The sequence below is a fragment of the Dermochelys coriacea genome, chromosome 1 (assembly GCF_009764565.3).
Source record: "Dermochelys coriacea isolate rDerCor1 chromosome 1, rDerCor1.pri.v4, whole genome shotgun sequence".
NCBI classification, from domain to species: Eukaryota; Metazoa; Chordata; order Testudines; family Dermochelyidae; genus Dermochelys; species Dermochelys coriacea.
In genome coordinates this window covers 60,734,936-60,760,466 of record NC_050068.2, presented here as the reverse complement: position 1 = coordinate 60,760,466, position 25,531 = coordinate 60,734,936, and the positions used below count along the sequence as shown (strand labels likewise).

The window sequence follows — 25,531 nt, the reverse complement described above, 5'->3', positions numbered from 1 at the left end:
CACTTGTGTTAAGTAGGATTTAGTTAGATGCCTATTACAAAAAAAAATCATTCAATGGTGTTGTTTCAGAACAGAACCTGTAATTTGGAAACGGTTCTAGAAACAGGGTATACATTTCCTACTCTTGCCTGCTATCCATGTCAGCCAAACAAAGCTCTTGTCTCCTTGACAACAAGGACACAAACAATAAGCCTTACCTGGTTCATCTTTGCCATTTGTGTCTCAGTTAGCTGTAGATTTATGGGTGCCAGGCAGAAGCATTCCTATCCCCTGAACATTATATATCTCTTTAATTCTCCCTCTGACAGGCAAGAGACTTTTTAAAGAAAAGATACTAAAACAATCAAGCCACTTGCTAGTGCTGTCCATGCCAGAGTAAACTTGTGCTTTCTGGCTGAAACATCTGTCAGATGACTGATTACGCTTTCTATTTATAGGACTCCAAGATAAAGCTACTCCTGGTGTAAGTGGAGTTATGATATGCCATTTCTTATATGCTACAAATGCTCCACCAATGTGCTTTAAGAGGGATGCTGGATACCTTGTTCATTTGTCACATCAAACATCATCCTAAATATTTGGCAAAGGTCTAATCGGGAGGTGTGTATTTGTCCATCTAAGGCATTAGCCAATTCAGGCGGTGTAGGTGACAGCCATCACTTTAAAATATCTGAATACCCCAGGTAAGTAATGAATTTAAGAATTCTCTAGTCCCAACCTGCTGAAATACTAGGAAAACATACCCATGCCTGAAGCAATCAGTGCTGGATGCTATGAAAAGCTATCGCCTCACCTGGTGATACAGAGATCAGAATCATTACTGACAGCACAGAAAGCCAATTATCTGCTTTCCTGATTGGACATAAGATACTATAGTTCCAGAATGAGAGGACAAATCAGGTTGAAAGAAAGTGTTTAAATTCTTATTTCTACAGTACCCTTCTCCTTCTTTGCATGTGATGCACCCATATGGGTGTGTAGCTGGGAGAGTGTACGTGCCATGCATGACAGAATATTTTTGGAAATAAGAACATTCCACTTTTCCATACAGTATTTTACCAATGCTTTATAGGGTCTGGTTTAAAAATAGCCCAAGCAATAGGGCATCCTTGGGAATATCTCATATAGTCTAAGAGGTCTCATTGTAGATTTTTCTTGATATTCATCTTGCATTTTTCTTTGTTCTATTTAATCACTCTTAGCCATATCTCTTTCAACCACACTAAACAATTCCTCTTCCTTACTGGACTTTACATCTATCAAATCCTTGTGGATACATTTTCTTTATTTGTTGTCTAGTCAAAAAGTATATATTTAGGATTAGATTATCCTTGGGTTAGGTAGCCTCTGCTGGTGTAACCCTGGGCACATGAGCCCAATAGCGGACAACTGGCATAGTGGAGGAATACAGAGGGGGTTACATCAGCACAAGGCCTTTATGAGCTTCCTTAATCAGGTGATCTGCAGCTGGCCAACAGAGCCCCCAGTTGCGGGGGTGGGGTTGCTGGTGGAGCACTGGGGTGCTAAAAGTGGGTAGGGGATGCTTTGATTCAGGACTTCCCCAGGCTGCTCTGTCTAGGACAGCGGGGCTCTTATGGAGGCCCAACAATAGTTTAAAGCTGCCCTCCCCAGGCAAACCTTGTAAAAGAGAACAGCAACAGAAATTCTATCTGCCGTCCTTTGTGGGTGACTCTCCCCTGGCAGGAAATCAGCTTCACTGGCTCAAAGGGTGGAATTTGAAGCATCAGGCATAGGCCATTGCTAATGGTGATCACAGAGCTGAAAGGAGAAAGTACATTCTGAATTCACTTGCATGTGTTCAAATAACATCTTATCCTGTTAATTTCCTGCCTACCCTTATAACAAAAAGGGAGCAAAATTAGTTCGATCTCTATTCACAGTGGTATTGACAACTTGTCCCAAATTAGTCCCACTTGTGCCTAACATGTCCAGCCCCTCACTGGAGTAGTGCAAAGCCGTACCACAGTGACAGAAGCTACTGGAGCCATGATGACTGCTGGAGCTTCTCAGTTTGCAGCGGTGCATATCCACTGCAACGCTCATGGCGTGAAAGCACACGCTCCTTGCCATAATAGGACACCTTGCTGACCCAGTATGGAGCAGGAATCAGTGCAGTCCTTCCTCCTCCAATTCAATAAGGCAGGAATAACATCAATTTCTGTTGCACACCATTGGGGATGGGGCTGTATTGCCCCTAATCCCCACCCTTTGCTTATGGTGCTTCAACTAGTTTTCAACCAAGAGACAACTGTACCCAGTGGTGCAAATATGGTGGTATGGTACTGTATGCTGTACCAGTGAGATATTTATGGCTGGTATGGTAACGGAAAGACACAGGAGGAGCCCAACTCCAGCCCTTCCACGCAGCTGCGTCTCCTGAGTCCTGCTGTACAGACCCCAGGCAGGAGAAGTGTCCAGTGCAGTGGGAGGAGGACAGAGCCACCTCCCTCCCCCTGATAATGGGGATTGTTGTGGATCATGGGGAGGGGATGGGGAGAGCGCAGGGGCCTGGGCTGGGGGCAGGGTGGGGAGGAGTCATGTGGGGAGGTCACGTGCCCCCTCCCCCCCGTGTCCTTCCATGAGTGCAGCGTACCAGCAAGAAATTATTTCTGCTTGCACCACTGACTGTACCCAATCCAATGTAGATGCATTGTTCCAAGTAAAGCGTTGAAACATACTCTATCAAATGTTTCTCTAAAATGTAGGGTGGAATCCTAGCTCCACTGAAGTCAGCAAAGGCTTTGCCATTGGCTGCAGTGGGGCCAGGATTTCACTCCAGATAGCATGCTAGAGCAGCGGTTCTCAAACTGGGGGTTGGGACTCCTCAGGGGGTTGAGAGGTTATTACATAGGGGGTCGCGAGCTGTCAGCCTTAACCCCAGGCCCCGCTTTGCATCCAGAACTTATAATGGTGTTAAATATATTTAAAAGTGTTTTTAATTTATAAGGGGGGTTGCATTCAGAGGCTATCTATCTTAAAGGGGTCACCAGTACAAAAGTTTGAGAAACACTATACTAGAGCATCTAGCCCAATCCTGTACTGGCACAAAGATGCCCAAAAGCTAGCTTAACTGGACTGTAAAGGATTCTCTAAGCATATAGGAGCTTCTCTGCTAGATCTGCACCAGACCACCCCCCCTAAACACACTGGCTGTGATATAAGGGCAGGGCCAAAGGTAATGGGGCATGGTCAAAGCTCCTTCACACCCAGCTAACAGCCAATATAAAGGACAGCAGCCCCAGTTTCAGGGAAGCACCGAAGTGGCTTAAAGCTACCAGTTCTTAAACTATGCTGAGTGCTGTTGAGACACAGCTTGAGATCTGGCCCATTATATCTACAGCATTCCTTTCCTCCACTAATTCTGTAATTCCATCCAAAAAAACAATCCTGTTTGTCTGGCATGTTTTATTTTTATAAACCCAAACTGTTTATTGCACAACTCTTTTTGTTTAAGTGCTTACAGACTTCCCCGCCCAAACACATATTCCCCCTTAATACTTTCTCCAAACATTTCCAGTCCTGTAGTTCTTTCAGTATTACTGCATTAGGAAGGAGGGTTGGAGAGCAATAGTTTCATGTGCCTGTAGATGAGCCAATTTATCCAGATCTAATTTGTGTAGCAATCTGCCAACAAGGGTGTCCACCCCAATGCTTTGTGTGCTGTCTGCTGACTTTTCCTAACAGTGTCACTTTTCTGGGCTGTTCATTGGATGCACACTGTCTGCCCGGAAAGCATGCTCAAGATCTGAAGCTTGGGGGCAGGGACATAACACCATTTCATTCCTACTCTTTGTATATTACTAACCTTCCAGCCAGAGTGAATTCTTTTTTTTTTTAATTCAAACAAATGTTCCCTGAAACTTTTGAAGCATTCAGTTAGCTTATAAGCATGTTATATGCATTGAAGAGTTCTTACCATAAATCCATTATGCTTAAATGATTAAAACAGAAAAGAACATTAAAAACATAAGTAAAACGAGACTGAATCATAGTATATTACCATTTAGTTCTTTACATAGCACTTTGGATCCAAAGATGCTAGTGAATCATAGATCTTAGAAACAAAATAGACCTACTAGTAGGGCTGCCAACTTTCTAATTCCAGAAAACTGAACAACCTTGCCCCGCCACTGCCCCGCCCCTTCCCTGAGGCCCTGCTCCTGCCTGATGCCCCGCCTCCCATTCACTCCATCCCCTCTCCCTCCATCGCTTGCTCTCCCCCACCCTCTCTCATGTGCTCATTTTCACTGCAAGGCCCAAACAGGCATCTGTATTGTTTTGACAGATATATTATTATGGTGTTGGTCCTGCTTTGAGCAGGGGGTTGGAATAGATGACCTCCTGAGGGCTCTTCCAATCCTAATTGTCTATGATTCTATGATTATGCTAAGTTCAGGTTTTATTTGTTACAGGACACTAGAGTTGGCAGCAAAATAGTCAAAAAGGGTAATTAAAAAAAAAACAAATTTCACAAAGATTTTCATGATTCTTTCCCTCCCCTCTTCCCATTTTTCATAACCAGCTTCATGTTTTTTGTTCACTAAAGTTATTGTAATTTTATGTGTGGAATTAGCACCACACATTATCACCACTGCAATGGGTCCATTAAAGGCCCACTCCCAAAGCCCAAATACAAATCCTTAGAGCACAACCACAGAAATGCATACCTGTCCAGATACCTATAAAAATCAATCTGCAGAAACTGACTCCCACACCCACATGCAGATACACATGTGTACACATCTAGCATGCACTAACACACATACTTCTACCCTATTTATTATTACAATTGTTGTTTAGTGTCTAGAGACCCCAACTAAGATCAGGGCTCCAGGGTGGTAGGTGCTGGACATACACATAAAAAGAGAGAGTCTGCAACAAAGAGTTTATAATGTAACTAGACAAAGGTGGGGAGAAATGTATGATACATTGGCTCTTTTGCAATTACTAGTCAACAACATTCACCTATTAAGAAATACTACATTTCTTTTAGAGTTCTTCTCTTTTAAAAGCTTGTTATGAAATGAATACACACATATTTTATGTCGTCATTTTTTTCGTGCGCAAGCCAGCAAAAGGAATAAAAGTCAAAAAGTTAGGCTGCAAATTTTATTCTCACAGGTATACACACATGCTGCAATACACACACCTTCATACACAAAGACGCACAGTCTCTTACACATACAATGCATGCATGCACACACTTGCCTACACAGAGACACTTTTTCAAACACTTTTCCAGGGGCTGCCTAAATCACCCAGCAGGGAAGGGAGGAGGGTGGGCTGGAGGGGAAAAGATGGGTGGGGGTGGAGGAGAGAGGATGGGGGGGAAAGAGGCCAAGGATGAGAGCAGGGTGAGGGTGAGAGGGAGCACTGAAGGAGAGAAGATGGGGTATGTGGGGTGGATGGGGATGCAGGGAGAGGCAGAAAGCTACAGGTTCATGAGGACGTGAGGGGCACAGGGGTGTATAGGGACATAATGGGAATGCAGCAGAGTGTGAAGGTGAATGGGGTGCAGGGCTGTGGGGGGTGAGGGACATGGGGGTGGTGGCTCTGGGAGGTGGAGGGCTGGAATGGGTACATGTTGGGGGCAGGATGGGATGGGGAGGGATGCAGTGATGGGGGGATGGGGGGCAGGATGCAGTGAGGGGGATGGGGGTGCAGGAGGCTGGGACAGGGAGGGATGCAGTGACGGGAGGATGGGAGTGCAGCAGGGTTGAGGCAGGGAGGGATGCAGTGAGGGGGATGGGGGTGCAGCCCCATTCCCAGCACTCGAAGATGGGGATACACATATCTCCAACTCCTGGGTGCCGACGATGGGGTGACAGACTGCGGTTCACAGTAGGGTATGCGCCGCAGCTCAAGCCCAGCCAGAGGAGGAGTGTGAGGAGAAGAGGGCCGGGCAGCAGTGGGAGAAGTGCGCGCCATGTGACCCTCAACAGCTGCCTGCTGAGCGCTCACAAGTAGCGCTAGTTCCTCTCCTGCCCTGACCCAGCCAATGGGAGCTGCGCCTGCAGGAGGGGGGCAGAGCAGCACATGGAGCACCCCTGGCAGCCCCTAAGGCTAGGAGCCGGAAGTACTGGCTGTTTCTGGACCAGGGAGCCGTGCACAGCGCTAGCAGGGAGCCTGCCATCCCCGCTGCAGCGCCACGAACCGGACATTCAACAGCCTGGTCAGCAGAGCCGACAGGATTCCTTTTCGACTGGATATTTCAGTCCAAAATCGGATACCTAGTCACCCTATCTAGTCACCTCCATCTCCATACAAATGCAGGGTAGAAGCAAGAAGGGAAAATAGAGCTGGATTTTTTCAGAGGTGCCAGGCACCCACAACTACGACTGAAGCTGCTGGGAATTGTAAGCATTCAACAACTTTAAAAATTAGGCCCAAAGTGTACAGAAGAGACTGCTAGGGAAATGGGGGGAGCTGAAGGAATGCCAAAGAAGATCCATCTGAATCAAACTAGCTCATTTATATATAACACTTCTTCAAGCCCTAGGAACTGAACCAATTAAAAGCACAATATCCTTAATACAATTAAAATACAAATAACTCTCTCTACCTGGCTCAAATAATATATAACAGCCAATGTAAAATAATAAACTCATAATGTGATAAATTTTAGTGGGTAACATTCATAATGTTAAAATATTGCTCAAGCATGCAAGGGTGTAATCAGGAAGGCCAAAGCACAACTGGATATGCAGCTAGCAAGGAATGTGAAGGGTAATGAGAAGGGTTTCTACAGGTATGTTAGCAACAAGAAGAAGGTCAGGGAAAGCGTGGGACCCTTACTGAATGGGGCAAGCAACCTAGTGACAGATGATATGGAAAAAGCTGAAGTACTCAATATTTTTTTTGCCTTGGCCTTCACGGACAAGGTCAGCTACCAGACTGCTGCACTGGGCAGCACAGTATAGGGAGGAGGTGAGCAGCCCTCAGTGGAGAAAGAACAGGTTAAGGACTATTTAGAAAAGCTGGACATGCACAAGTCGATGAATCCGAATCTAATGCATCCGAGGGCGCTGAGGGAGTTGTCTGATGTGATTGCAGAGCCTTTGGCCATTATCTTCAAAAACTCATGGCAATCAGGGGAGGTGGATGATTGGAAAAAGGCAAATATAGTGTCCATCTTTAAAAAAAGGGAAGAATGAGAATCGGGGGAACTACAAACCGGTCAGCCTCACCTCAGTCCCTGGAAAATCACGGAGCAGGTCTCAAGGAATCCATTTTGAAGCCCTTGGAGGAGAGGAAGGTGATCAGGAACAGTCAACATGGATTCACCAAGGGCAAGTCATGCCTGACCAACCTGATTGCCTTCTATGATGAGATAACTGGCTCTGTGGATATGGGGAAAAGAGTGGACGTGATATATCTTGACTTTAGCAAAGCTTTAGATATGGTCTTCCACAGTATTCTTGCCAGCAAGTTAAAAAAGTATGGATTGGATGAATGGACTGTAAGGTGGATAGAAAGCTGGCTAGATCGTCGGGCTCAGTGGGTTGTGATCAACGGCTCGATGTCTAGTTGGCAGCTGGTATCAAGCGGAGTGCCCCAGGGGTTGGTCCTGAGGCCGGTTTTGTTCAACATCTTCATTAATGATCTGGATGATGGGATAGATTGCACCCTCAGCAAGTTTGCAGATGACACTGCACTGCGGGGAGAGGTAGATATGCTAGAGGGTCCATAGAGATAGGGTCCAGAGAGACCTAGACAAATTGGAGGATTGGGCCAAAATAAATCTGATGAGGTTCAACAAGGATAAGTGCAGAGTCCTGCACTTAGGACAGAAGAATCCCATGCACTGCTACAGGCTGGGGACTGACTGGCTAAGAGACAGTTCTGCAGAAAAGGACCTGGGGATTACAGTGGATGAGAAGCTGGATATGAGTCAGCAGTGTTCCCTTGTGCCAAGAAGGCTAACAGTATATTGGGTTGCATTAGTAGGAGCATTGCCAGCAGATCAAGGAAAGTGATTATTTCCCTCTATTAGGCACTGGGGAGGCCACATCTGGAGTATTGCATCCAGTTTTGGGACCCCACTACAGAAAGGATGTGGACAAACTGGAGAGAGTCCAGCGGAGGGCAACAAAAATGATCAGGGGGCTGGGGCACATGACTTATGAGGAGAGGCTGAGGGAACTGGGCTTATTTAGTCTGCAGAAGAGAAGAGTGAGGGGGGATTTGATAGCAGCCTTCAACTACCTGAAGAGGGGTTCCAAAGAGGATGGAGCTTGGCTGTTCTCAGTGGTGACAGATGACAGAACAAGGAGCAATGGTCTCAAGTTGCAGTGTGGGAGGTCTACTTTGGATATTAGGAAACATTATTTCACAAGGAGGGTGGTGAAGCACTGGAATGGGTTACCTAGGGAGATGGTGTAACCTCCAGCCATAGAGGTTTTTAAGGCCCGGCTTGACCAAGCCCTGGCTGGGATGATTTAGTTGGGGTTGGTCCTGCTTTGAGCAGGGGGTTGGACTAGATGACCTCGTGAGGTCTCTTCCAACCCTAATCTTCTATGATTATATGAGCATATATAAAATGTATTTACATATAATCTTATCTGTATTAAAGTAGCATCTAGGAATCCTAACCAAGATTCCACAAGGCCCCATTGCATTAGGCCCTTTACAAACACAAAGTAAACAAACACCTGCCCTGAAGAGCTTATCATCTAAATAGCCAAGACGGACAAAGGGAAATAGGGGCACAGAGAAATGAAAGGACTTGCCTAACGAAAAACTGGGAATAGAACTTGGGTTTCCCTTTACTGTAGTTTGATGCTCTATAGACTCCTCCCTTAAGATTGCACACCACTGCCCCAGTCCCACAGTTCATTTGTCCCGGGGAAAGAAGTGTCTTACTGCAGATCCTGGAGGTGACCAGTGCCTTTCTCCTTGGGATCCAAGGGAGAAGTAAATTGAGGAGGCCTGACTATAAACCTCTCCCCTTATTGACGATGGGACTTTTAGCTCAAATGCCTCCTTTTTTATCACAAATGCTGTGGTATCACCTGAGAAGAGAGACAATCCCAGAGGTCGTTAGGGTCACAGCCATTTAAAATGTGAATTCATCTTATTTTTAGAGTGCCAGCTCACCAGAGAGCAATGGGCAGATCAGTTTTGGTGGGCTTGATAAAGTTCAGATGACACTGAAAGACCAGGGTTAAGTTAAAGCCCTTATGATCACTGGCAAAAATTAGTTATCAGCCTACATCGGCATGAGCCCAGAAGACTGTACTAGTTTTGATCCATTCAGCTGGCTTCTCCAAACCCTGCAGAGATCACATTCCATTGGTTTTCCATTGTCAGCTATGTGGAAAGGGGATCCTGGGGTGGGGCTTCAGATCAAAGAAGTATAATGGACACATTTTAATGTGCCCTTTTCCTGACATTGTTGCCCAGTTTCTCTCACAGTTTACTCCTACCGCTTCCAGAAGTAACCCACACTGGGTGTAGAACTGATCAGGGGTGCTACACTTTAACTTGCATCCGTGTAATCATTTCACAGCAAATAGGTCTGCATTTGGCCCAGTTAAGGTGTTGAATCCAGTAAATGGTCAGGCAGCTACCTGTGGAGTGCAAATCTGAGGAGTACTGTACCAATCAAATACGTTTTGCTTATCGACAGCCATCTTGCCTCACCAGTGACTCATTTTGTTAGTGTAAGTGGTGTTGTCATGGAATCTCCTGCACTAAGTCTGCCTTAATAGCAGTACAATATGTATTTATTAGCACTGGTTGGAAGAAGAAGAAATAGAAAAATATTTCACAAAACATTTCAAAGGGGTTTCTTTTTTGCAGGGTTCTAAATGGACTCAATTTCCATGAAATCCTTACTGAAATTGTTTTGACATTTTTCATTTACCATCAGCCTGGTTTTCTATAAGAAAATGCAGTTTTTGGTGAATGACAACTTTAACGTTTCATTTTTGAAACAGACCATTTTATGCTGAACAAAACTTTGTTTGCAGAAAGTTTCCAACAGCTCTAGTATTTATTCATTTAAAACAGTCAGCCATAGATCATAACCAGCATTATCTTCAGGCTCTGGATCATGCTCAGCTACTGTCCTGGTCCTCTCTGGTTTCACAAGGTGAGCCTTTGTTAAGTACGATGTACTCCTGCGCTAAGGGGACATTCTATTTATCTGTCCATCAGGTTCTAATAATGTTTCCATCACTAGGGTATCTGAGGACTCAGGGAGAAGTTCCCATTAGATATCATCATTAGGTATCATTACAGTGCAGTGCATTCTACATCTAGTGTATGTTGAATGGTGCTTGTTACAATAAATAGCTCCCCAATAGGGGGCATTATAGTCTGATGCTTATGTATAGAGTAAGGTCTAGGAACTTGGAGAACTTACAGGAAGTGCTTGATAAGAGGCATCCTGATACGTGGAGGAAAGAAGAAAGCCTGAACGTTGTGCTGTTTTGGCTCTCTTCATATGCTTGAACACTGAACAATGATTGCTTAGCCAGCTATATTTTACATACGCTGAAGCTGTCCAAGTGCATATTGTGGCTGATTATATGACTTCAGACCCTATACAGCATAGACTGTTCTGTATTTGATTCCAGGAAGGACAAGGAGGTTACAGACATCCTGGAGGATACGCTATTATTTCCAACAGTGAAATAATGCACACCCTTGGGATTAAGACAAACATTTTGTGGAAGTAACACTACTGGATCATTGACTGGTTGGGCACACTGGCTGAAACTTGCTCAATTGTACACAGTAGATTCACAGAATGAAGCTTTCATGTGAGATTCTTGATGAATTTTTGGCAGAGAGCTTATCACCAATGGTTGCAGCTGCATTTGCCTCCCCACGTTACTCTCTTGTATATAAATGTATAGTAAATAGTCCCAGTTTTTAATCCCAACTTTACCAGAGTCTGTTGTAATCAAATTATCTATCACTCTGTACTCAGACATACATTTCCTACAATGTACATGTGTGTGTAGGAAAAAAAAACTTCAAAGGGCTCATACTGGTTCTATTTACAAAATAATCAAAATATCCCAGTTTCTCTCTCTACCCATCAGATTCTCACATTGGCACCCAGCATGCATTATCTCAGTGACTAACTTCCATCCTAAAGTTATTGGGCCAAATCTTGAAGTCTTCATTCAGGTAAAACTTCCATCAACTTCAGCAGGAATTCTGATTTGAATGAAGACTTAGGTTTGGAGCCCAGGTTTTCCACATATGCTAACATTAAGCAGCTCAATCTATACTTAAACACCTTCTTCTGCCAGAAGCTGGGAATGGGTGACAGGGGATGGATCACCTGATGATTACCTGTTCTGTTCATTCCCTGTGGGGCACTTGTCATTGGCCACTGTTGGAAGACAGGATATTGGGCTAGATGGATCTTTGGTCTGACCCAGTATGGCCATTCTTATGTTCTTATGTTTATTGTTCTAATAAATGACTTGTATGTTAGCAGCGGTGAGCACCTCCCGTTCTTGTCAAGTAACTTTCAGTATACAGATTTTAAAATGTAGGTCTTGGTCCAATTTAAACCATATTTGCCAACAATCCCACTTGTATCTTACCTTCCCGGAAGCAACCATCTTCTGATTTAGACTTATTGTAAACAGGCTTTTGTTGAAAATAAGTGCTAAGTGTAAACAAAAACAAAGGTTTGTCAGGTCTTAGACTTACGGAGTAACACGAACATGATCAGGTACCCCTGAATTCCTTACCCTGAAGGCCTGGACTCTGGGACACCAGGCCGCCATCTCTCTCTTACTCCAACCCCTATTTCCTCCACCCCCAGGAACATGTGAACCAGGAGACCCCACCACCACCTCTTGGAGGCTGACCTGAAAAGGCCCTGGTGAGGAACTTGCCCAGGACAGCAGTTGGATCATGGTCAAGAGGGAAGAGAGCTTCAGTGCCATATAAACCCAGACAGTAAAAACCTACCTGCCCTGAGTCCCCCCATCCCTTCCATGATGCAGAAAAATCCACCAACACTTTCCAGGGACTGCCATAGGAAAGGCCTCTCTTGTTCCAGGAGGAAATTACTGACTACTACATAAGTAGGTCCAGGAGCAGGAAGAGGGAATGGAGTAAGCAAAGTAACCTTAGTCCATTCCCAAAGTCATGGGATAAGAGGGAAGGTCCTCTTATGGATTGGTAACTGGTTAAAAGATAGGAAACAAAAGGTAGGTATAAATTGTCAGTTTTCAGAATGGAAAGAGGTAAACAGTGGTGTCCCCCAGGGGTCTGTACTGAAACCAATCCTATTCAACATATTCATAAATGATCTGGAGAAGGGAGTAAAATTTGCAGACAGTACAAAACTACTCAAGATAGTTATGTCCCAAGCAGACGGCGAAGAGCTACAAAAGGATCTCTCAAAACTGGGTGATGAAATTTAATGTTGATAAATGCAAAGTAATGCACATTGGAAAACATAATCCCAACTATACATATAAAATGAAGGGCTCTAAATTAGCTGTTGCCACTCAAGAAAGAGATTTTGGAGCCACTGTGGATAGTTCTCTGAAAACATCCACTCAGTGTGCAACGGCAGTCAAAAAATGAACAGAATGTTGGGAATCATTAAGAAAGGGATAGATAATAGGACAGAAAATATCATATTGCCTCTATATAAATCCTATGCCCACATCTTGAATACTGTGCTCAGATGTGGCCGCCCCATCTCAAAAAAGATATATTGGAATTGGGCAGGGTTCAGAAAGGGGAAAAAAAAAAATCCAAAAAAAAAAAAAATGATTAGGGGTATGGAACTGCTTCCGTATGAGGAGAGATTAATAAGACTGGGACTTTTCAGCTTGGAAAAGAGACGACTAAGGAGGGATATGATAGAGGTCTATAAAATCATGGCTGTGTAGAGAAAATAAATAAGGAAGTACTATTTACTCCTTCTCATAACACAAGAACTAGAGGTCACCAAATGAAATTAATAGGCAGCAGGTTTAAAACAAACAAAAGGAAGTATTTCTTCACACTACGCACAGACAACCTGTGGAACTCTTTGCCAGAGGATGTTGTGAAGGCCAAGACTCTAACAGGGTTAAAAAAAAACTAGATAAATTCATGGAGGATATTTCTATCAGTGGCTATTAGCCAGGGCGGGCAAGGATGGTGTCCCTAGCCTCTGTTTGCCAGAAGCTGGGAATATATCACTTGATGATCGCCTGTTCTGTTCATTCCCTCTGGGGCACCTGGCATTGGCCACTATTGGAAGACAGGATACTGGGCTAGATGGATCTTTGGTCTGACCCAGTATGGCCATTCTTATGTTCTTATGACTAGCTGGCCTCTCCTCACCATTCAAGCCAGGATCTGGGGAACCAGTTCCCCTACCCTGCTATGGATAAGAGAGGTGGGAGACTCCATGCCAGCAGATCCCCAATGCCTCTCCATCCGAGGCAGTGACTCAGGACAGCACAGAAACAGGATTGGTGGCAGGATCAGAAGCACCTCCCCACTGCCTCATGGGAGTCTGCTTCCACGCTTTGACTTCCACAGAGCTACCTCAGCAAACTGCCATTTCTGCAGGGAGGAGGTTGCTTCTGTGAAGCAACAGGAAACACTTAGCTCATTCAGGGAGATGCCAGGAAATAGCTGGGAAAGTCACAATGTGAAAGTATTGGAGCAGGGGATAAAGGAATCACTGCTTAGTGTTTGGAAGGCTATAACTCCTTGTGTATTACCTCCATTTCCCCTCTTCTTGGCCAGGTGCTGACTATACAGAATGTAAGCTCTTCAAGGTGAGAACCTATCCTAGAGTGTCTACAGAGTGCCTGGCACGAGATCAGTGCTAAGTAAATAAACTGAAAGAACAACAAAATGAATGAGTGAGGCATATGAATGACAGGTTTCAGAATAGTAAGGCATCGAACATAGGTGGGAGCAGAGATGCTGTGAGTCACAAGAGAAAGGGAAGGGGTAAGGAGCTGGGGCCCTGATTAACTTAAGTGGGACTGCTCAGATGCCTAATGGTAAACAGATGCCTGGGCACCCTGCTGAATGTGGAACTGGAAGAATACAGCAGATCAGGACACAGAGAAAATCCTGCCCTGGGAGAGGATAAGGGATGAACTAATGGTCTGTTTTATCTGTAAAATCTATGAGCAATACAGAGTGTGTGGGGGTGGGGGGGGGGAGAATAGAGCTGACCAAACCACAATGGGATGGTGGAGAGTAACAAGAAGGATGAGTAATAATGAGGTGCTAGACATTCCAGATAACATGAATCATCAGTTGTCTAAATTGTCTTTTTGCGGATACAGACTAACACCGTTGCTACTCTGAAACCTGTCATTATGCAAGGCACTGAGTTTAGTCATATAGAATGGAAATCCATCAACTTCATGAAAAAACCCATACAGATATAGACAGACATCATCTTCCTTTCCAAATGCAAACAAGTGGACATCATACTGAAAGGACTAAAGGTAAAAAATCCATTACAATCTACATACCACACAGACTATGCTGAGAGATTAGCCACACACTCTCAAAGAAACTGCGAAACCACCTGATCAACATCCTCTACAGCAAACAGGGAAAGATTAAGAATGAGCTCTCAAAACTGGATACTCTCATAAAAAAACAACCTGCCACACAAACTTCCTCATGGATAGATTTTACAAAAACTAGACAAGCCATTTACAACACACACTTTGCTTTTCTACAATGAAAAAAGGACACTAACTAAACTGCTACATGCCACAAGAGCCACAACTGTAGTTCCCTTAACCCACCCAATAATATTGTTAATCTTTCCAGCTATACTCTTAGCCCAGCAGAAGAATCTATCCTATCTTGGGACCTGTCCTTTTGTCCCTCCAGGCCCACAAACATTATATAGTTTTGTGGTGACCTATAATCCTACTTTCCACATCTCTGACTCAAAGAATATTTCCAACACACCTCTGAACAACATACTAACCCACAGAATCCTTCCTACCAACACTACAAAAAGAAGGATTCTGCATGGACTCCTCCTGAAGGTCGAAACAACAGACTGGACTTCTACATAGATTGCTTCTGCCGATGTGCACAGGCTGAAATTGTGGAAAAGCAGCATCACTTGCCCCATAACCTCAGCCGTGCTGAACACAATGCCATCAACAGACTCAGGAACAACTCTGACATCATAATCAAAAAGGCTGACAAAGGAGATGCTGTCATCATCATGAATAAGATGGAATATGAACAAGAGGCTGCTAGGCAGCTCTCTAACTCCACATTCTGCAGGCCATTATCCTCTGATCCCACTGAGGGTTACCAAAAGATATTACACCATCTGCTCAAGAAACTCCCTGAAAAAGTACAGGAACAGATCTGTGCAAACCCATGCCTAGAACCCCAACCAGGGGTATTCTATTTGCTACCCAAAACCCATAAACCTGGAAATCCTGGATGCCCCATCATCTCAGGCATTGGCACCCTAACAGCAGGATTGTCTGGCTATGTGGACTCTCTTCAGGCCCTTCGCTACCAGCACTCCCAGCTATCTTCAAGAAACCACTGACTTCCTGAGGAAACTATAATCCATTAGTGATCTTCCTGAAAACACCATCCTGGCCACGATGGATGCAGAAGCCCTCCACACCAACATTCCACACAAAGATGGACTACAAGCCATCAGAAACAGTATTCCCGATAATGTCACGGCAAACCGGGTGGCTGACCTTTGTGACTTTGTCCTCACTCACAATTACTCCACATTTGGAGACAATATATATATCTTCAAGTCAGCGACACTGCTATGGGTACCCGCATGGCCCCACAGTATGCCAACATTTTTATGGCTGACTTAGAACAACGCTTCCTCAGCTCGTCCCCTAAAGCCCCTACTCTTCTTGCACTACGTTGATGACATCTTCAATCATCTGGACCCATGGGAAAAAAAAGCCCTTGAGGAATTCCACCATGATTTCAACAATTTCCATCCCACCATCAACCTCAGCCTAAACCAATCCACACAAGTGGTCCATTTCCTGGATATTACTGTGCTAATAAGCGATGGTCACATAAACACCACCCTATACCAGAAACCTACTGACCGCTATACTTACCTACATGCCTCCAGCTTCCATCCAGGACACACCACACGATCCATTATCTACAGTCAAGCTCTAAGATACAACCGCATTTGCTCCAATCCCTCAGACAGAGACAAGCACCTACAAGATCTCTGTCAAGCATTCTTAAAACTACAATATCCACCTGCTGAAGTGAAAAAACAGATTGAGAGAGACAGAAGAGTACCCAGAAGTCACCTACTACAGGACAGGCCCAACAAAGAAAATAACAGAACGCCACTAGCTCTCACCTTCAGCCCCAACTAAAACCTCTCCAGCACATCATCAGAGATCTACAACCTATGCTGAAAAATGATTCCTCAGTCTCACAGATCTTGGGAGACAGATCAGTCCTCGCTTACAGACAGCCCCCCAACATGAAGCAAATACTCACCAGCAACCACACACCACACAACAAAAACACTTACCCAGGAACCTATCCTTGCAACAAAGCCCGATGCCAAGTGACACCATCATAGGACCTAATCACATTAGCCACGCCATCAGGGGCTTGTTCACCTGCATGTCTACCAATGTGATATGTCATCATGTGCCAGCAATGCCCCTCTGCCATGCACATTGGCCAAACCGGACAGTCTCTATGCAAAAGAATAAATGGACACAAATCTGACATAAGGAATCATAATATTCAAAAACCAGTAGGAGAACACTTCAACCTCTCTGGCCACTCAGTAAAAGACTTAAGGGTGTCAATTCTGCAATAGAAAAGCTTCAAAAACAGACTCCAGCGAGAAACTGCTGAGCTTGAATTAATATGCAAACTAGATACCATTAACTTGGGTTTGAATAGAGACTGGGAGTGGCTGGGTCATTACACAGATTGAATCTATTTCCCCATGTTAAGTATCCTCACACCTTCTTGTCAACTGTCTAAATGGGCCAACTTGATTATCACTACAAAAGTTTTTTTCTCCTGCTGATAATAGCTCATCTTAATTAATTAGCCTCTTACGATTTGTATGGCAACTTCCACCTTCTCTGTATGTACATTATATCTATCTATCTTCTTACTATATGTTCCATTCTATGCATCCAATGAAGTGGGCTGCAGCCCAGGAAAGCTTATGCTCTAATAAATTTGTTAGTCTCCAAGGTGCCACAAGTACTCCTGTTCTTTTTGCAGTTGTCAAAGAGTTTGTAGGATCAGCTCAGTGTTAGTGTTAGTGGTAAACATGTATCTGAAGAGGTATGTCTTTTTTAGAGCTGGGCAAAACTTTTCACACACAACTTTATTGTCAGCAAAAAATGCATATTTGGTGACATTAAAACATTTTTTGAATTCATGTCCATTTTGCCAAATTGTTTCAGTAAAAAAAAAAATTCATACTGACATCTTGATTTTTGGTTTAAAACAACTTATTTTAAAAATTGTATTAAAAACAATCAAACATTAAAAAATGCTAAATTGAAAAGAAACATTTCATTTTGGGTTGAATAAAAGGTTTAATTTGACTCAAAATGAAATTTGTTTAGACTTTTTGACTTACTGAAAATTTCAAAAATTTTGTAATTTTGGTTGATCCAAAAATAATGTTTTTCTGATATTTTTTTAATTGCCAGTGAACAAAAAAACCTCATTATTTGCCAGAATTTAGTCATGCTTCAGCAACTAAATATCTACAACTTGCTCTGGCCCCTGCTGAAGTCAATGGGAATTTTGCAGTTGTTTTCAAGGGGAACAGAATCAAGTCACTAATATTTACAGTGACTAGTGACCAACCATCTAGTTTGCCAGTTCCTTTTTGACTGGCAGCCAAAGTCTCTCTTCTTGCTCAATCAAGCACGAAAGCTCCAAACTAACTCAGAAGAAACCAAACAACAAAAACAGGTAAGTAATTATACAGTGGATATTTGTTTTGACCTTTGTATGGGACTTTGGAACAAGTTTCATAGATAAAGGACACGAAATTGAAATTTCTTTAAGTGTCTGAACTACAGGTGACAAAAGATAATCCCTACTAGGATGTCAGCATAGTCACGGACCTGCAGGAGCAAACCACTGAAGTAATGGATACTCTTCTCAGACTCAAGTGTGAAATAAAAGATCTGAAGGGCAGACATAAGTCACAGTGCGAGTGTCAAGTTCAAAGGTGATCAATATTTGAAATTATATTAAAAATTAATCCTATCTGTTCTTCATGGACATTAATGATGGCATGGCATTTTTCATAAGAATAATAGTGTATCTTTCTGCCCTTGACCAACATTGTTATTTGTATTACTGGAGAGACCATGCACTACTCCCAAAATCAAGACCCCATTGTACTTGATGCTCTACACATGTAGTAAGGAGACAGTCCTGGCTCTCCCCCATCCCTTACACATGAATGTACCAAAGCCCTTATATCTGGCATAGATGCTGGAATTAGGTTTGCTGAGGATGCTGCTGCACCCCCTGGATGGAAGTAGTTACCATTATATACAAGGTTAACAGTTTGGTTCAATGGCTCTCAGCAGCACCCCCACTATACAAATTGTTCCAGCACCTCAGGTATCTGGTGTAAATAGGCCTCAGCAGGTGGAACTCTACGCCCACATATGGAGTCAATTCCAAGTTCAGGGCTTAAATAAATAAGACAGATAAAGGGTGGGGAAAGAATTTTTATAGGTGTGTAACTGAAGCACAGTGAGCTTGACATCATACAGGAAGTGTGTAACAGAACCAGAAATCAAATCTAGGTCTCAAGGCTTCAAGTGTCCAAAGTCCCAGTCCATTCCCTTAGCCCCAAAATCATCAATGTTCTCTGCTACACACATGTCATTCTGTGTGCCAGCTGGCTGCAATCTTCTATGCATGACTGTGTTTTGTTTGTATCAGACCTATGCAAAAATAAGGAATGTTTTTCATTTGACAGATTGTACGGTTCCATGCCAAGTGATCTTGCAATTCCAAATTTCACCTTTAAATCAAATTTCAGCACAAGAGACACTTTATTGTGTGGAGGGGGGAGTTGTGGAGTTTTACGCGGGGGGGTTGGGGTTTTGCACTGAATCACAGAAAAACAAGGCCACTTTTTACACAAAACATTGTGCTCACGAAATCTTTAACAGGAGATCTGAGATAGTGGACATCTCTGAAATTTCTCTTTATGTAGGAGGAGATAGGGTAGAAGAATCAGTGACAATTATGCATATTTGTAGCCCGTTACATTCACGGTGGCTGCCAGCAGCCCTGAGAAGCTATTATGGCTAAACATCAACAAGCCACAAATGATGCCCTAACCACTTGCACTAATCTGCAGCCATTTCTCCGTATCAGCCAGCATACCACCTAAGGATTTCCCTACAGTGGAATAAATCCTGCAGTGAATGGCTAAGCTGACTTTGAGGCAGCTTTGTGCAAAGCTTCCTAATGTAGAAGAGAATCAGGCCCTTTACATTAAGTGTATAAATAGCTCTTGGTGAAGGATAAAACTTGTGCTAATTTTCAAGACAATAGGTTGATAAAGACATTATAAACCCTAGAAAACAGCCTGCTGTCCATTCATTTGTTCGTGAAATAAGGCTGTAGTGAGTGCTGTCTTTCAGCATTTGCACATGTGTGTATTTGGAAAGGGGCAGCATTAAAAATACATGACAAGAAGTGGGAACTCATAGCAAGAAACATATAAAACAAGACTGGAAAAATACATTGTCAGGGAGAATCCTGCCTTGGCAGGGTGATGGATTAGGGGACCTCAGAGGTCTTTTCCATCTATGATTCTGTCATGTAATTCTATATAGTCACAGAAAAGTGGATGCCTAACATAGAACAACTCATTAGCTACTATCTGAACAGAACAAGCAGCTCATGAGAATGCCTGTTTGCTGAGCTGCACCAAAGTGCCCTTCAGGTTGGAAGTGGTGCTTTAATGCCCTCCCCTCAGCTGTCAGCCTTTCCCAGCTCTGAGTGCAGGGGTTGAGCTCTCATTTGGTCCTGCATATCTGCACCTTTACAAGAGTCAGAAGAATCTCTCTCTCTCCATTCACTGCCAATGCTCATTTATCTCTTCCTCTGCTTTCGATGCTAAATAAGTTATAATATCTTTGTATCCATATAGCAGCCCTCCGCTGAGGATCTCAAAGCATGTTATAAAAATAATTTTCCGTGCTCCTCTGTCTCTACTGCTCTACACCCACTGTGACCATTTGAACCTGTGCCAAGGGATCTGGTAGCATTTAAATCCTGTCTTGCAGAAGACTAATTGGCTCCACTAGGTACAGAGCAGTGGAGAATTGGGCCCTGAGCTGGAAAGGCAGCCAGCTTCCTGTGAATCACAGAGAGGTCACTCATGCAAGAAAACCCTCGTCCTTTGCGATAGAATTAGTGTCCTGCAAAGCCTAAACCAAAACAAAGCTAGACACAGCAGTCCAGACTCCCTGATTCCAGTGGAGTTCCACCAGGGACGGCATTGGCCCCTGTGTGTTTCCGCTTAACAGAGAACAGAAAATGTAAAGGGCAGGAGAAATCAGAACAGCATGTTATACAGCCAGCAGTTAATAATTTACCACTGCCCGAGTGACCTTTTCATTGATGGCAACAGGTATAATTAAATAGCATATTAGATAGTGAGGGTGTAACTATATTCTCAGGGATTAACTAATTTGTCTTTGTTCTGACTAGTCAAGCAAAAATGTGTGTTTGTCAAACTGTGGCATGCTCAGGTATAAGCATGCCAGGGGATCTCCGATTCCTGACTCCTCTGATGCAGACGTCCAATGTCCTGAGTTTGTTTGCATATCTGATTTCTTCAGCATGATATAAACACATTTTGAACTGGTAAATTCCTAACGATGACATGTGACTCCGGATCTTGAGGGCCACATCCTGCTCCCTTAGTTGCTTGTATATCCCATGGACTAAGGTGAGCTGGATTTGCCCTTTTATAAACTTTGCATTTAGATGACAGGCTGTGCTGCTGGTCTAGACAGAAAGTTATCACTGTTTATTTACCGAGTACTGCCTAGATATTACCAGGTGCCTGTGTCACGTTGTTTGAGATGGTATTCCAGCACCATTATTAAGGGGGTCCTGTAGTATTATTTTACTTTTAAGACTCTTTATGTACAGTGCTTTATTTAATATTCCCAGACACAAAATTGGATCAGATGTGATTTCAAGCCATTGGACACACTGAATAGGGGTTAAAAGTCAGAGGGTACAGCTAGGATTTATACAACAGCCAGGATCATAGTGACTACCTGGTTGTGCATAGATAGTGAGCTCTCACAGCCACATCACTGGGGACAAGTGCAATTTATACTCTGTATGCAGAGTGTGGTGGAATAGTGATGAGTATTGGAAGATAGCTCTTAGACAATGAGATGTCAAATGTCACTTGACTATAGTGGGAAAGTGAGACAGAGGTCTTTGATTTGTATCTGCCAAGTAAAATGGGGGTAGGCTAGATGACCCTTGAAGTCCCTTCTAACCCTATGGTTCGATGATTCTATACAAATGTAAGATTATTTTAGCTGACTTATTGCGGGAGGGTGAATTCAAAGTCTGTAAAGGTAGGTGGCTCCAATGTACCGAGAGGGTACTTTTTACATTATTAGGTGTTATATGGGCTGCTCTAAGTTGGGTTATGTAGTTTCCATTTGAAATGCATGAAAACTGTATCTTAATGAAGCTTTGTTTGTGATTTGTCCTCAGTTTAAGAAGTTATGTCAAAGCCTTGTCATGTGAAAAATTGATGTAGATTATTTCTTCGGAGATCAAGAATATATTTTTTCATGTAATTACAAATTTAGTGTAAAAAAATGCATGTTGTTCAGTGAAACAGAAAACTCAAATAATGTGGTCCTGGAGTACGTGATCGCCTCGGTTCTCTGTAGCTTGTTTGGCTGAAGTTTACAGACTTTGCCAGCACAGCTGTACACCAACAGTGTTTATAAGCACCATGGAGTTCATAGTCTTTTGCTGAAGCTGAATGTGTCTGTAACATGCAGAGTTTATAACCATCAGACGAGTGCCTTATGTTTACTGTAGTAAGGAATACTTCAGGGATACAAAGGCTACAAATGTTCATGTAATACTGTACTTGAAGTACTCCGGCTCCAGACACTCCACATCCTCCTTGAGGCAGGACACATGATGGTGAAATTCACCCCCGGACAGAGGGACAGCACAAGTTCTTCTGTCCCTTTTGAATCCCATTTAACCCTGTAAGTGGAATTTAAGTGGTGCAGAGATGAGAGCTCAGTAAATAATTTATTTTTTCGTTTGTTTGCGTGGTGACTGAACCAGAAAAATCTAGAAAAAAAATTGTTTTGGGTTAAAAGAAATGTTTCCTTTGACCTGAAAATAAACTGTTTTAATATTTCATTTATTTATATTTCCAGGTGGTATTTTTACCCTTGAAAAGCCCCTCAAAAATCTAGCTAAATTTCAGACAAAACAATGACAGGTTTCAGAATGTTTCAAAACAAAAAATGACAATTTTTCAGTTTGAAAATGTCAAAACAAACAGTTTTCACTTTTTTAAAAAAAAAAAAAAATCTTAATTTCATTTGGCCAAAACTATTCAACCTGTGTTCACAAATAGTTCTCATTGTCCCCAAACTGCATTTTTTGGTGAAAAAATTATTCAGTTGAAAAATTTTGCCCAACTCTAGCAGAGATCTTGTGCTGGCTCCTTGCACAAGGGTGAATTTCATTCAGAGAGTTCTTAGAACAAAGGTAAGGCTCAGCTCTGTACTTTGCACTATGAAAAGTCCATCAAGGCCAATATATCTGTGACAAAGTTCTTCATGTATGCAGTTGAAGAAAATCTCCATCAGGTCACCAGCAAAGATTTAAACAAAATCTCCAGGGTTCAGATTTGAGGAGAGGTGGAGGAGGGGAGAGGACTAATAACTATAATCACTTAAATCTCTTTTCTTTATTAATAAATTTATTCTTAGTTTTAGTATAAACCATCTCCTTGCTGTTATATTAAAGTAAAGTGAGCATCCTCAGCTTATCCAGCAGGTTGGCATTTATTCTGTCTCTTTGGAGACAGTGGATTGGGTTCATTTCTGTGTGTCCACTGACAGGGATTGGACACTGCAAAGAGAGACCTCTGGGGAACTCAGGACCAGAAGTTCATGGATGCTTACCTGCAAGTCAAAGCTTAGACTGACAGAGTATGTTGGTGAGGTGGACAGACTGGCATGGCAGGGAGCAGTTTAAGCTCCAGCAAAGCACTCTCTTGCTGAGGCAGAGAGCTAGCACCTTGACTCACGGGTCTGAACTCCCTGAGGAGAGCATCATGGACGTTTTGAGAAACAGCCTCACCCCAGATTTAAACAGTGCACAGCTTGATTTGTAAACCAGGCCAGACAAATTGCTGATTAGGTCACATTCCGTATACTGAACGTATTGGGCATTTGTTAAAAAAAAAAAAAAGGGAAGTGCTGAAGAACGAACAACATCAATTTGGTATTTCTACCAGAGAAGAACAGAGCTACTTGACATTTTCAAACCCCCACTCAAAAAAATGGTGTTCAGTCAAAACATTTTAAAAAATTTGCAGGAAAATGTTTTAAATAAAATTGATGGGCAATTGCAACATAAAACGATTTTTATTTTTTAATTGAAGTTTTCTGTTTGGTTTTGTGTCTTTTTTTTTTAAATCAAATTTTATTTTCCTTTTTGCCACTGAATCCAACAAAATTAATTGATGTCTAGGGAGGTGTCCGCCCACCCACTTTTTTCTTTTCCCACTCTAACTTTTCCATAGTTGAAAAAAACAAAAGGAAGATACAAGAACCCCCACCCCACACACACTAAATGTCATTCATTCCACTGCATTCCATGGCAAAATGCGGAAAAGGAGGAAACAAACTCTTTTGTTGTTTTTGAAAAGCAAAAGGAAAGTTTCATTTTGAAACCAAGTTTTCCATTTTGGAGCCTGATGAATTTCATTTTGTTCTTCCTTCCAGGGCAAATAAAATGAAGACAGTTGTAAAGGTTTATGAAGTCCTGTTGCAATCAGTGAGCTAACTACAGAGTAAGTTTCTACTCATTGGGAATACGTCTGATAGAATCAGGCACTTATGAAAAATATCTAATAGAGATTTTGTTGTGTCATTCTACAGCAAACTTTCAAGTCTAGGTGTGAAGTAGGGAGTATGGGTCATGTTCTGCCCAGACTTACTTCCTGTGCCATCCACTGAAACCACTGGAGTGACTCCCAAGTTTTCTTTGATATAACAGAGAAGAATTAGGCCCAATATCTCTTCCTCAACTGAAAAAAAAAAAATCCATGTTCACCTACTGACTGAAGGAACCACTGGCAAAGTTTACCAATTTCAAGGTATTATGGATAAAACACCACTACAGACATAAAACAATGGCTTGGAGATAGACAAGAGGGTTTCAAATACTGCATTCATCCACAGCACACCAATGTGATAATACACTAGGTATTTCAGAATACTATATTTGCACGCTCTTATGGTGTAAGAGCATGCAAATAAGACCAGTATCTATGTAAGCACTAGCCTGTTAAAGAACAGTTTAGAACTGTCCATAGGTAAAAAGAGAGGCCCTTGCATACAATTTAGTGTATGGCCTGAACATTAGAGTCAGCTTGCTTCAGAAATCTGCTCTTTTTTGCACAAAGGCATAGCAAAATGATAACAGCTAGAAACTTCCCTCTGGACACAGGCTGAAAGTTTGAGTTTTATTCAAACGTTTACTAGGAAAATATGCTAGGAATTTACTAAGAAAAATGCTTTATGTTTTCTGCACAGTGAACTTGGGCTGCTGGAAAAAAAGACTTAGGCACTCTCTTAAAGGCCAAAAGAGGAGCTTGGCTTCTCCTGCTTGGTTTCTGAAAAACTGACATGATGGGCAGATTCTCAAACAGTCACAATTAACAAACAACTATCAGTGAAGAGAAACCTAGGAAGGAAGTGAGTATCTTCTGCAGCACATGGGCCAAGTTCCATGGGTGCATCTAAGGGGAGAAATCTGAAGAACATAACTATTTGTGGCGTATGTAGCTATTAAGCCTTTGTTTGTGGTGTACTGCACCTTTAAATATCTAAAAGCTCTGATATCTAAAGACACAGTGAGGCATTTTGTTCTCAGTGATGCTTCAGTCTATAATGAAGGATATACACACAGTGCTCTTATGGTGACTTTCCTCTCCTTCTAAAAAGAGTTATTTGAGATAAAAGAGAACTGCAAGAAAGAAATTACATGCTTTGCTCTTTGTATATTGACAAATGTAACACGAATAAAAATATTGTTAACCTCTGAGGATAGGACAAGAAGCAATGGGCTTAAATTGCAGCAAGGGAGGTTTAGTTTGGACATTAGGAAAAACTTCCTAACGGGTAGTCAGGGTAGTTAAGCACTGGAATAAATTGCCTAGGGCGGTTGTGGAATCTCCATCATGGGAGGTTTATAAGAACAGGTTGGACAAACACCTGTCAGGAATGGT

The 25,531-nt window shown here is 42.6% G+C and overlaps 2 long non-coding RNA genes across 6 annotated transcripts in view; one reads left to right on the top strand and one right to left on the bottom strand.

Annotated features, from left to right (window-relative positions):
• LOC122457221 overlaps positions 1-25,531 on the bottom strand; it is a 141,112-nt gene that overhangs the window by 15,323 nt on the left and 100,258 nt on the right. For 2 of the 3 annotated variants that reach the window (XR_006276670.1, XR_006276669.1), the window contains one exon: positions 11,586-11,650. This is a non-coding gene — a long non-coding RNA (uncharacterized LOC122457221). Of the gene's footprint in view, positions 1-11,585; positions 11,651-24,216; positions 24,329-25,531 lie in introns of those variants that run through there. The other variant, XR_006276672.1, reaches the window with a different exon arrangement.
• On the top strand, positions 438-25,210 carry LOC122457219. 3 transcript variants are annotated; one of them, XR_006276665.1, is made up of 4 exons: positions 438-683; positions 24,024-24,091; positions 24,180-24,397; positions 24,837-25,210. It is a non-coding gene; the product is annotated as an uncharacterized LOC122457219 (long non-coding RNA). The 3 variants fall into 3 exon arrangements; XR_006276664.1 differs by lacking the exon at positions 438-683 and adding an exon at positions 17,816-17,946; XR_006276667.1 differs by lacking the exon at positions 24,180-24,397.